This window comes from Lepisma saccharinum, chromosome 1 (genome assembly GCF_977018435.1).
Source record: "Lepisma saccharinum chromosome 1, izLepSacc3.1, whole genome shotgun sequence".
Classification (NCBI taxonomy): Eukaryota; Metazoa; Arthropoda; class Insecta; order Zygentoma; family Lepismatidae; genus Lepisma; species Lepisma saccharinum.
The window spans coordinates 71193579-71207617 of record NC_139229.1 but is presented as its reverse complement, the minus strand read 5'-3'; the positions used below and the strand labels follow the sequence as shown (position 1 = coordinate 71207617).

The 14039-nt window shown below is 38.5% G+C and overlaps 1 protein-coding gene across 1 annotated transcript in view; it reads right to left on the bottom strand.

The window, feature by feature from the left end:
* The window catches only part of LOC145996395 (uncharacterized), a 243414-nt gene extending 230840 nt beyond the window's left edge, over nt 1-12574 (bottom strand). Inside the window, exon 1 of the mRNA XM_083132846.1 lies at nt 11898-12574. The gene's annotated coding sequence lies outside the window, so the exon portion shown is untranslated. The remainder of the gene's footprint in view (nt 1-11897) is intronic.
* Nucleotides 12575-14039: the final 1465 nt, after the last annotated feature.

Sequence of the window (14039 nt, the reverse complement as noted above, 5' to 3'; positions counted from 1 at the left end):
AAAAAAGTTATATCTGCTTTGTTTCCGGTTTTTGCGACTACCAGACAAATGGCACAACGTTCATCTCCTACGTATCCATCTATTGGAACCTCTAACGTAGAGAGGAAGCAATTAAGTAAAGAAAAATTGTCAGATCTCACTTATATGATGAAGTGGATGCCGGCTGTGGACCGACGTTTCTTTGCTACGGTGCTGAAGAGAAATATATAACATATTTTTTTTCCCATTTCTTTAGTCTTGTTGTCAATAAGCGATATCTACTCTCATTAAGTACAAATACTTTTCATTTTCTTACCAGTAGCATGTTATGTTAAAATGAACGTTTTGTGTTTCCACTGGGATTATATACGGTAACACTATTTACAACATGGTTACTTTTTTCAACTAACTCGCATGTCAATACTTTCTATCAAACATTATTTCAAAATCCAATCTTCACACTCTTACGTAATTGCTTTATAGTATTGGATGAAACAATTTGTACTCTGGAGCACCTTAACATGTACATAGTTCATGCAGAATATAGAATAACTAGAATATAACTAATTTCTCAACTTTCTTTTTTTGCAAAATGTTTCAATATTTAAGGGATAACCTTTTTACTCTCATCTGAAACGTTACTTTTGAAGTAAAAAGGTTCTAACTGCAAATTCGTCGTTGCAATACCTGAACATTAGTAATATTCTTTCATTAATTTTCCTGTATAAATTAGAGAGGGAGGGATCACTATACAAATGCCAGAGGCACAACTTGTTGGAATAATTAGTTTTCCCTGTACACATAATCAAATCTTTAACTAGCTCTCCTGAGAATATTACGACTTGGCAATAAGAACCTTTTTACTTTAAGGTCGCGAAATATCATTACATTGTGACCAATAGTTTGATTTTTATAAGCGAAAATCAGGAGCTGAGAGCGAGTGGAACGCCCTATATAACGAAACAAACATCAATTTATTACAAGAATAATGCGTTATAATACATAATGTTTATTAATCAAAAGTTAAACAATAAATAATAAATATTGGACCAGTCACAATATGCATCAATTTACCAAGACCTTTGCTCTGCATCAGAATATTAAATATGCAAATTGTCACAAAATTAAATTTCTTCACATAGAACTGGTGCGAACTAAAAATATAGGCTACTTCGAATTTTGCACAACTACCAGTGTCACGTGACATTTTTGCGGAGCCCGTAAAATACCAATACGCCGTTAAAGATGGTCCAGTATCGGTAAATAAATACTAACCGATACTTTCCGATACCGACGCCAATGGTATCGGCCGATACTGATACATCGGTATCGGCTCAGCCCTAAGCTAATTACAACTAAACTCATAGGTGCAACAGCCCTTTAAGGTGCCTACCAAAGAGGCTTTTGATTGGGTCACGTGTGGTCAGCGCATTGTCTCCCATCGCCGCTGTTTTCTGGCATTCGACACCAGAGTCCGCTACTGTCCTCACAATGATTGGTAAACAGACTTTTTCTAGCTCCCGCGTAATTACTATATATACGCGCAGGGTTTCGCCGTTAACCACCGACAAAATTTGATACCGTGTAGAACATTGATTTATCAGCCTTCCTGACCCAACGTCTGGTAAATTCGTTTTTAATAACTCGATATCCTGATCCCAGCAATTTTACTCCTAAATAGCTTTCTAATTTTGAACTTTATACGTTAATTAATATGTACCCTAAAAAAAATAATATATAAATTGTGGTAAAGGGTGTCTCAGAAATATTTTCGTTTTTAAAACTAATAAAATAAATACTTAAATTTTTTGTATAAAGATAAATTTATTACCAAAAGAAAGCTTAAACATTAATTTTTTATTTGTGGAAAAGAGTATTGGACAAATGGTGACCGTTCATGTTTTCACAGTCAATTATTCTTGAATAAAGTTTTCGATCACTCGCCGAAGCATTGCACGAGGAATAGCATTGATTTCATATGTAATTCTTTGCTTCAATTCTCTCAAATTCTGTGGCATTGGGGTGCATACCTTACTCTTAAGGTAACCCCATAAAAAAATCTGCTGGTGTCAAATCTCGGTGGCCAGTTAATGTTATTGCAACCACTGTTATACAGAACTCTAATCGATTGCAGGACTTGTGGTTTTAATTCTTGTGTTATAACAGTTTTGTATGGGTGGAAATGCATATCCTTGCGAATAATGCGATGAACTGTCGACATATGCAAATTTAAAGAAGCTGCACGCAGTCTTAACGATTGGCGAGGATCCTCACTAACAGACTGGCGCACACGGTCAACGTTTCTGTTCGATTTTGATGATCTTGGACGTCCCGGCGGTTTACTCGTCATAGTGCTTCCAGCGTCTTGAAACTTTCTCACCCAATATTTAATTAAATTTGCGCTTGGAACGTCTCTCATTCCTGCCAGGTTATAATGATGCCGGTACAATCGACGAATAACAAGATAAGGATCATTATTTTTGTAAAACGCACGAACACAAAAAGCACGTTGTCAAGCGCCACATGGCAACTAAATATTAACGATGTTGCCAAGCGTTTGCGATCTATCCCATTTCTCCGTAATGTGCGAATTGCCCCAGAGGGTGGTAGTGTTGCCCACGAGACGAGACTTTGGCCTGTCTCGTCTCGTGGAAATGCTGTCTCGTCTCGAAAATATTCGTTTGTCAAAGGGACACATGATCAATCTCGTCTCGTCTCGAATTTTTAAAAGCCTGTCCCGTCTCGTCCCGTTGGCAACACTAGAGGGTGGATTCAAAAACGATTTTTTTTTCTGAGACACCCCTTATAATCATAAAGTCCAGACACGATTGTGTCTTGGCTTGTTGACAAATATAAAATTGGGTTTATATTAGATGACAACGACTGGTTCTAATGAAATATTTTAGTTTTCTCAAGCCAATATCAATAGATTAAATTGTTAAGTGCTGATTATCATTGGTATGTTCCATTTCGGACACTGAAAATTTCAATCAGAATATTTCCACTTCAATATGTTTGTTAATGAAAATTGCTGCGGAAACTAAATTGAGGTGCCAGTCAGTAATCCTCTGAATTTGGAGGCGGAAAGTAACGTGCCTCCCCCGCACAGGTTAGATTATTTCATCGATCACCGCCACTGTCGCGAAAGCATTTCCTGTGTCGCAGTCGAAACCCGAACGACTTTCCGGATGGTTGCCAGCTCAGGCTGCAAGTCGCTTCACCCTTCCGGCCCTGACTCGAGAACGGCCCCACGGTTGTAATTCAAGTTTGGAGGCTGCAAGGGAGGGGCAGCAGTCTCTCAAGGGCTTTTATTTCTCACCATCACTGGCGAAAAAGAATTTCCTTTACCTCTGGTGATACCCTGAACGAAAGGTCATCTTTCCAATTGGTTGCCAGCTTGGGCTGCAAGTCGCAAACTTCAGAAGAACCTCTAGCAGCCCGGTATAATTGACACCAGAGCTCGGCGGTTGATTGATTAGTTGTTTTTTAGTTTTAAGTCCACTTTATGCACAGTAAGGCTAATCGGGACTGGACCTACAGTTTAAAGTGGGATCCGAACCACTATGTGGATCCACCGGCTATCGAAGCCGGGACCCCTTGATTACATGACAACGACGCTACCACTGCGCCATCGGGGAGACCCCGACTCGGCGGTTGAAGAGCACTGCTATAGAGCCACAACTTGCGCAGAGACTTGCTTTCGTTCCCTTGCTCGAGAGATTCGCGTGATACAGAGAACCCTTACACCTCAGTTTTCAGTGCACAAAACTATCCCGAACAGCCGTGGGCCATATGCCCTACAAATTAAAATACTAGTTCAAACAATGAAGGTATAATTGTAGATATATTTTGTATAAAAGCGTGCTAAGATCAAAACGCAAATCTTTTGAAAAGTAACACCCAATTTTTTTTTTTTAAGAAAAAGGACCCCTTTCGGAAAAATAACAACGAAAAATCATAATCCCTAGGCATAGCACTGGAGTGAAGTCGATCAACCAGTTTCAAGATGGCGGACGTTAAGCTTAGTGCACACAAATGTTGGAAAATTTATTTTTCAAACGCTTCCTTCAGTTTTCATTCTACCCCTTTCCCATCGTTCCTTCAGCCAGCTGTGTCTTTCTTCTTACGCATTCCCGTTACGTGTTCGGCGGCCATCTTTGCGTTCTGCTTTCCTTTCTGCATCACAGCGCGTGCACAAACTTTCTACAGGCATTCCAATCCCAATGTTCACCGCAGCTTCGGTCTTTTGCGGCGAACGCACTGCATGCCATCTTCGTGTTATAGTGGCATAATCGTTTTGTGGAGTAACGTTTAATTTCGCAATTGGACAACGTCACACGTCATCCACAAATGGCCCTGTTCTAGTGAAGCTGTGTTAGCCCATGCTCTTCATAAGCACGAAATTAATATATTGACAATTGTTTTTGAACAATCGCATTCGTTTGTTAGCACACAAGGGGAGAGGGAAAGGGAGGGAGGGAGAGGGAAGGAGAAATAGGGAAGTGAGAGACGGAGAAAAATAGAGAAAGCGACAGAAAGAAAAATATAAAGCAAGCTACAAAGAAAGAATATTGATCCAGAGAGAGAGAGAGAAAGAGAGATAGAGACAGAAAAAACATGGAAAGCGAGTTAGCGAGAAACAGAAAGAAAGATCAAGAAATAGGGAAAGCGAGAGATAGAGAAACTGGAAGAGAGAAAGAAAATATGGAAATTGAGAGAAACAGATAAAACAGGGAGAGAGAGAGAGGGGGGGGGTAGAGAGAGAGGAGAGAGAGAGAGGCGCGCATAGAAAAATAGGTGAACTAGGGAAAGAGAAAATGATATAATAGAGGTAAGAAGTAAGATAGAAAATAGGGAAATCGTGAGATAGATAAACAGGAAGAAAGAGAAATGGATAAACAGGAAGAGAGAGAGAGAAAAAATAAGGAAAGAGAGAGAGAGATAAGAAGTAAGAGAAACACAAGAGAAAAGAAAATAGGAAGAGACAAAGAGAAAGTAGCGAAAGCTAGAGAGAGATAGAAAGAGGCAAAGAAAATTAGGTGAAGCGAGAGAGAGAGTAAAAGGAAGAAAGAGATGGAAGAGAAAATATGGGAAGCAATAGAAAGAGAAAATAGGAGAAACGAGAGAAAGATATGAAAAAAGAGAGAAAATAGTAAAGGCTAGAGAGACAGAGAGAGAGAAATAGAAGGAAAGAAGGACAAAGGAAGATAGTCCGAGAGGGAGACGGGGACAGGTAGAAATAAAAGAGGGGTGCGGGGCGGGGTTGGAATAGTATCGAGACTATACTTGGCAGCGTCGTGATCTCGTCTGGAATTGTAAACGCCCATCTCGTTCTTGCTCTTATGTCGATTAATAAAACACCCGTCTTATTCTGGTCTCAGTATACAATTTAAGGTCTGTCTCGTCTCAATATACAATATACAGTCTACATAATAAGCCACACAACGTGTCACCGAAGACATTTTCACAGCGTGCGGAGGTCTTTAAGGTAGGGTAATCGGAGTGGACCTACAGTTTTTAAAGTGGCATCCGAACCACTATGTGTCTCCACTGTGTATCGAACCTGGGACCCATTGACTACAAGGCAAAGACGTTACCATCTGGAATGTTGCTCTAAACAATTCTCGAACGGCCTGGCCTCGCACTCAGACTCTTTACCAGAGGGGGGAAGCAATACTTACTGGGGGTGGACAATACTTTCCCAGTAAGGTCAATGTTTATTTTTGAATTACTTGAAAATGGAATAAAATTTATATTACTTTCACGTACAAAAAAAGCAAAATGAATATAACTAAAAGTTTCCAACTAGTTTTCCAGAGAGGGGGCAAGTGCCCCCTTTCCTACCTGCTGGATACTCCATGAGCACAGAAGCAAGTCCATCTGAAGATATTTCGTCAATTTATTTTAGACTACAGATATCAAAAAGCAGTATTGACCATGCAGGTCTTTTAATATACAGGGTATACCAAAAGTCCCATTACCCCCTCTTTGAATTGTAGACAAACTTGGCTAGCGTGAGGGAAACAAACGTGCTGTGAACAGCTTCTTGAAGTTCCTCAGTTGTCTGATAACGATTATGGGCGACTTTGTGTTTGATGTGCCCTCATAGCGCATTATCATAAGATGTCAGATTTGGACTTTGGGGTGGCCATTTTAGAGGTGCTGGTAAATTTGGCGATCCTCGTCCAATCCATTTGTATCTGAACACATCATTGAGGAATTCTCTTAAAATGGTCACCCCGAAATCCAGATCTGACATCTTATGTTACGGAGGATTTCACATCGCACCTGGAGGCATATAATACTGTGCCATGAAAATGACTGTGTGCACACAGATTCTCTGGAGTAAATTGTGGTCATTGGCCTGATTTAATGGTATACCATCCTCTCATCATACGCATGCTGTTAAAATAACATTTTGCAGGTTTTTCTACAATTCAAAGGAGAGGGGGGTAATGGGACTTTTGGTACACCCTGTACAATAAATTACCCAATCACTATAAGCAAGTGTGCAAAAACAACTCCAGCAAGTCTTAGAAAACATGTACTACATAATAAATAAATTCCTAGAAAAATTAAAGAACCAAATGAAACTGACTAACTCCACTGATAGAATATAAACAGTTATAAACATATCTGTCTACTTTGTTAATCCTTATATTGTTACGAATATGTATTTGTACCCTCAATATCTATGTAACGATCAAATATATTTCATATTAGACTGGATGATAAACTGGGTAACACTAAAAAATATACTCTATATACCATGTAATTGACGAGACCATGTAACATTGTAATTCTTATGGTGAATAATAAATTAATCAAGCCAGCCCGAGTCCCGTAGTCAGGATTTTATTTCGGGGGGCTCATCCCTTATCAGCACGGGTGTCGCAAGAAATATTTGTAGTGGGGGCAGGCCAATGATAAAACTTTATTAGTTAAAATAATAATAACAATAATTATTATTACCACGGTAATAATTGTCATTTTCATAATAATAACTATTATAAGTTAATTAAAAATAAATCAATTTTAATCCAAATTTATTATTGTTGTCCATTATTTTTTTGTATTTTGTACAGTTAGTATACTGAAATTCATAGTTATTGTATTTTGTTATAAAATTTTTACACATTCCGTTAAAAAAAGGCTATAAAAGTTACGGGTAAATTTTACTCTAAGTTTATATTCTGTGACCTCTCACAAAGAAAACTATAAATTTTGGAAACTGTGGATCCATTTATTATTTGGATTAAATGGTAGAATATAAAACTTAAACCTGGTTCCTGTATTATACACTAAACTTTTTTCGATCTAATGTTTGATCTTGCTAAAGAAGTAAACTTAATTACCACTATATACAGGGTGTACCAAAGTCCCATTACCCCCCTTTGAATTGTAGACAAACTTGCAAAATGTTATTTTAACAGCATGCGTATGATGAGAGGATGGTATACCATTAAATCAGACCAATGACCACCATATACTCCAGATGATCTGCGTGCACACCGCAATTTTCATGGCACAGTAACATTCGCCTCCAGGTGCGATGTGAAATCCTCCGTAACGTAAGATGTCAGATCTGGATTTCAGGTGGCCATTTTAAGAGAATACCTCAATGATGTGTTCAGAGACAAATGGATTGGACGAGGATCGCCAAATTTACCAGCACCTCTAAAATGGCCACCCCAAAGTCCAAATCTGACATCTTATGATAATGCGCTATGGGGACACATCAAACTAAGTCGCCCATAATCGTTATCAGACAAGTGGGGAACTTCAAGAAGCTGTTCGCAGTGAGTTTGCTTCCCTCACGCCAACCATGTTACGGAGGATTTCACATCGCACCTGGAGGCGAATAATTCTGTGCCATGAAAATTGCGGTGTGTACACAGATCCTCTGGAGTAAATGGTGGTCATTCGTCTGGTTTAATGGTATACCATCCTCTCATCATACGCATGCTGTTAAAATAACATCTTGCAGGTTTGTCTACAATTCGAAAGGGGGTAAGGGACTTTTGGTACACCCTGTACTATTTAAATTAGATATTTGTAGGTTTTCGGGGGGCTTCAGGCCCCTTAGCCCTCCTCCTGGCTATGTGCAGTGCCTGCCCACCCCAATAAAATTCTCTAGGTATGTCAGTGCGTAAGAATCAGGACCTTAATGTTGTCTTCCCAACAATTAACAACAATGAAGGGGTCTAAATGGGTAACGCATGCTGCAAGAACTACTATGGATTCCCAGTACGAAAACTGGTTCCTTCAAGTACGGAATAAGACTATTCCCAATGTCTCGTTATAGAACGTCTTGAGAGACACCTACAGGCAAAATTCCTAACTGTACAGACGTCTGCAGAGTTCGACACTTCTGAACTGAGCAAAGAAAGGCAGACGTAAGCTTTAAAGGTCAAGAAATGTTGTAGATAACGCCAAAACAATACCTAGGTACATTCGGAGTCATTTTAACATGATCAGCGGCGTGCCGAGAATATTTTCTGTGGGGAATTGCACGTAATCATAACTAGAGCAAAGAATTTAGGGCAAATGTCTATTTTGTTTCTTTAAAACTAAGCGAAAAATATCTGCAGCTCTAAGACAGTCATTCAACTACTTTATTGGAAGACGTGCGCATACTTACCTCGATGAGTGGGTAAGACTGCGCATTCCCGTGGCCATGAGTCTTGCTTGTTTGCTGCTCAAATATTGCTTGCTGGGTTATAAGATATTTACTTTATGCTTAGAAGGGATAGTGCACTATGTCTTAACTTTCTAATATCCTCTTAGATAGAACAAAAAATGGGCAGACTTGGCCTACGTTACTCTAATGCTCAATATATAAACAAATTGACGAATATTTACACCATATTACATAGACAGCCATCTGCATTTATAATTAATGTAGCAAATCGAATAACTTAAAATGTCTAATTCTAATGTGTTTCAATTATATGAAGACCAATTCTAAGAGTGATAATATATCTGCCTGAAGTTTTACACGTGATTCAACCAAGAAAAAAGTGGATGGAAAGGGTGAAATATGGATTTATTATTTATCTGTATGCCATATGGCTCTTCACGTATTACTTGAAAGACGATAAAATGTTTAAAATATTCAGTAATTGAAATCTTGGAATAAGAAGAGAAAAGTGTATTTTCCAACAACAACATTCTAGTGGGCAGATTCCATGAACCACACCATTCCACACCAATGAAGAGGAAATAGTGTTTTCTTGAAACCAGAAACAAAAAATGCATTTAAAGTTCTTTAAAATGATCAATAACTATTATGCCAAGGAAAATAATTCAATAGTGTGATTTTAGGCTAGCTCATTTTTTTCCAGGACCACAGAGGTTTAATTAACATATGGCGATTCAAAAGTTCCAGGACACCCTTTTTTCTCTGAAACGAAAGCGGTAATGGCAGATCCAACTTCACCTGGGTACATTGGGGTAAGGGATCCATGTGCGAGGGTGCTTGCGGGATATGACCGCCATCTTGAAGTCCGCCATATTGGATCGAGGTCAATTTATTTTCAAATGGCACGGGGGCCATGTGGGGTATCAATGCACACTAGAATTCTCCAAGAAATCCAACGCTGTAATTAGTTTTGTGATAGCTGTAACGGTACAAAAGTTATTCACACTGAAAGACGGCAACCGTGTGCTGCGGTATCCACCGGTATATCCTGGAAGATGTGCTCAATGTGATTCCCATCGTGTCGAACACACTCTTCGAGGCGTCAAATCTACTCTGCATTGACTAGCATGAGCATCTCCGAGAAAATTCGCGACGCACACCACCTTCGATACCTCATCATGCGGGGCTGTAATCAAATACCCCCACAGATGCTCATGTGGGTCCATTTGACCTCGATCCAATATGGCGGACTTCAAGATGGCGCTCATATCCCGCAAGCACCCTCACACATGGATACCTTACCCCGATGATCCCAGGTGAAGTTGAATCTGCCATTACCGGATCCGTTTCAGAGGAAAAAAGGCTGTCTTGGGACTTTTGAATCGCCTATATTATAGTTTTAGGTTCGTTTCTATGTACTGTAACTTTCTCTATATATCATAAATATTATTATGTACAATCTGCTGTAAGAAGGCGTTATGGACTATTAAAACAGGGTCAAATGTACAACGTTTATTTGTGCAATTGTCTATACTCTGAAACTATAATCCTTAGCTGACGTATGTTATGCTTTAAAATATCATTTAACATAAGCCAAACTTAGAACAAAGATTTCACGATCTCCGTTGAGAGACAAAGAAAAAAAAAGAACATTGCGGGTAGTAAAAGAGCAACGTAAGATGTATTTTAGAATTATTCACAGAACATATTTTTGAGCAAGCCTCCCATCTTGTGATTAGAACTAAATCCGAATGTTTACCATCAATGCGTCAATGTTCACATGCAATAAGTGAATGTGAAGAAGAGTTTGTAACGAAAAGATACAATTCTTTTTTTTTTCCTTCTCAAGACGGATCCAGGGGGCGTTTGTTCCCCTGAGATATCTGGAAACACTTCATACAATTTGAATAGAGTAAAAATATGGACGAGTGTTGCCATGAAAGGCAGCAGATAATGTGATTCTGATATACAGTGCATCGTCAAAAAGTACGGAAAGGCAAAACAACTGTTCATGAACAAAGTGATAGATGTTTATGTAAAGGCGAATCCAGTTTCTACTTAAATAGTGGACTCAAGTCTGAACTTGACAACTACGCCATTTTCAATTCAATTCAAATTTCATGATTTGTAATAATAATAATAATAATAAAACGAGTTTTTTATGACAGGAGGACAAGAATATGACAACTGCCTCTCCCTTCCCCCGTGTTTGAAATGGAAATAATATTTTAATAATAATAATAATAATTTTTCATTATTTGAGATTATTTACAATTATTTATTGCCAATTACAGTATATACTTTCTGAGACGACCTCTGCCGGAGTGTTTTACAGCATCAGAACGCGCTACGAAGCTAGGAATCCCGGTTTGGGCATGAATGTTCTTTGTGAACGTCCATTCATCAATTTCATGATATCATTCTTGTAGTCGTGGTTAGCCAAAAGTGGTAGAAAAGCGACGATAAGTAACAAGAATAAAATCAAAGTATACTTTTTTCAATAAAAGAATCTGAGACATGCTTAAGTCATGAAGAAAATAACATTATTGTAATTGAAGAATATGTGATCGGCAAATATTTCAAAATTCTCTCAAGTAATAAAACGATCAATTGTTTATTTGATTATGTAATTAATGGCAAAGTGTTTACTAAAGCAATGGGATGGTTTTGTTTCAGTTAAACCATCCTCTTATTTACGGCATATGAGGAGGACCACAGACCCTCTTCCCACCCACATGTTACACACTCTCAACCACAGTACGACAACGAATCTACACATTTTCTTTTCTAACAACATTGCCCCATTTGACTCGTCAAACCTTGGGTATGGGACAACCGGCTTTGATAGTCTGATGCTCAGGCATTGCTACTAAGAATCGACAATATTTGTCTCTTGAATTGAGCCCGAGTGATCAACATAGCGCTCTAACAAGTGCGGAGGTTCTAGGTTCGAGCCCTGTATAAAGCATCGTCGTTTTATTGTGATTCTTGTCTCATCTGTTTCGTTCTCATCGTCGCGATTAACAGACAAGCAGAAAAGTGATGTAAATATTGAAAACTACATAATTGTTAGGCTCTCACAAACAAGAAAAACTATCTTTCAAATTTAAAAAAAGCAAAAAAGTTGTTTTGAAAGTATAAACACCTTGAGGGAAAATTATGTCACGTTATTCACGCAACGAGGTCAGTGTGCGTTCAAGATGTTAGAAAGATCGTGCAATGGCAATGCACACTAGACAGGGTAGTAACATACTATCAATAGGTTTACGGCACTTACCAGATGACACGATGATTCGTCATGAAACCAGGAACGTTTCTATGTACACCAAAATCAGGTATTGGATCTGCACGTAAAAGTATCCGTTAAGTAGTCCTTTCAATTTAACGGAACGTATCTCTCAGACCACACACGAACAGACGAATGTACAGTATTGACGCACTTTGCACTTCACTTAAACACTGCATTTGTGTATTTAGACGCAGAATACAGTTGCACATGCACTGGCCATACAATGCAGTCGCTTCGAGTTACAAACCCCTCTTGTTGAGGACCGTTGAAACGATAAAGCAGTGTGTGCAAGACATGGATAAAGAAGAAACCTTTTCCGTGTCAACTGGACAACTCACGTTTTGTCACCGAAACTCACATTTTCCCGACGCACGATAACATTCCAGCCAGGTTCACTGACCAATACTGCAACACAACCCAAGCACCTGGCACGTAGTAGCATTCAGCTCATTCAAGAACAGCAAGCAGAAAAACACAACCAAGAAAAGAACGACATCTTCTTGCACCTACGGTACCTGTCCTTCGCTTTCCCCTCGTTCAATTGTTTCTTCGGAGAAACAAACACAAAAATAACACAACAATCGCGGCCGTCCACCTTCCAGAAAATCTTCGGTGAAAATTCTTTCAAAGTGGAACACGCTGGCTTGTTGACTGTGTCGCGTTCAGTTACCTTCTTGCACGGTGGCTTAACACGAGAAGCTACGGAGGAATAACCAGGGCACATGTTAGTTTAAAGAGCCACTCACAGATGTCTCTCTTCAATATTACAAGACATTATAAGACATTCGTGCACTTAGCTCGCACCTGATAGTCAATTAGAAAGCAATTTTCAGTGTTATATGAATATGTTTAGTTGTCCTTTGATAAGTTTATGTCTTAGAGGTTTCTAATAACATTTGTACAATAATTGGATTATATATTCCATTTACTGGTTATAAGTTATACTGAACAAGAAATATTTACTTGCTGCATAATGCGATGATAATATCTAAGCGTCACTGAAATGTTTAATGAAATATATTTTGATAATTCAAACATTGTTTCTCTTGTGAGATTAGGTTCTTATTGCCAAAGGTTTAAAAGGCCAGTGCCTAAGTTCGCCATATTTCGTTTCATATTCACATAAAATCGGTTAACCCGTTTCCTTGGCGAAGAGGTTAGGGAGCACCGTGAGATTCCACGGGACCTAGATTCGAGTCCTGGACACAACTGGGATGTTCCATTGAGTTTTTACTATTAATCTGTTATGATTAATTTGTGATTAACAACTCCTGGATCACAAAATTTGCCATTCACTGCGGAAGTTTCTTTGTCTTCTACTCTGATATGTCAACATGGGCGTCGGGAGGAGGGGGGGAGTCGAACAGGTCTGTCAACCCCCCCGTGGAAATTGGCATCGTTCATTTCGAGTTACCAAAGAAGAAAAAAAAAAGAATCAAAATAATAGCGAAGTAAAACAATACGCGCTAAATCGACACAATTTGGAGTAAATTAGAGGAACCAGTATCTTTTTTTTTTTCATCTTCTGCCATTTAATCCAAAGAATAGATGGTTTCACAGTTTTCAAAATTAAAAAAAAAATAGACTTTCGTCGAAGAGGGTACGACTGAAATTTTTTTCTTGAACGAGCTAATAATGAAATAGAATAACTATGCATTTCGATAACTGTGTGAAATTTAAAAATAAATAAATAACCAAAGACAGTTCTGTTGGATATTCACGAATTTGGAGGATTGAGTAGAAAAGACTTCCCAAAAATGTAATAATAATAATAATAATAATAATAATAATAACAACAATAACAATAATTGTAATAATATTTGTTTTATTAGTTCGTAATAGTTATCATTTTATAATAATAAATAATAATAATAATAATACAATTACTATTTATACTAGTCACGTTTTATCCATTGTCCGACCCCCCTTCCCCCACAAAAATTCCTGGCGATACCCATGCATCCAACAATTTATGTTGTATTGTTTTGCTACGGAGAACCAGTTCACAAACCAACAAAGGTCTGCAGTTTACATAGTCCAACCACTATTAGTATCTTAGGCGCACAGATGGTTGAGTTATGGGTCACCCCCCCCCCCTTCATCCGTCTCTGTCTTCAGGGATTTAATATG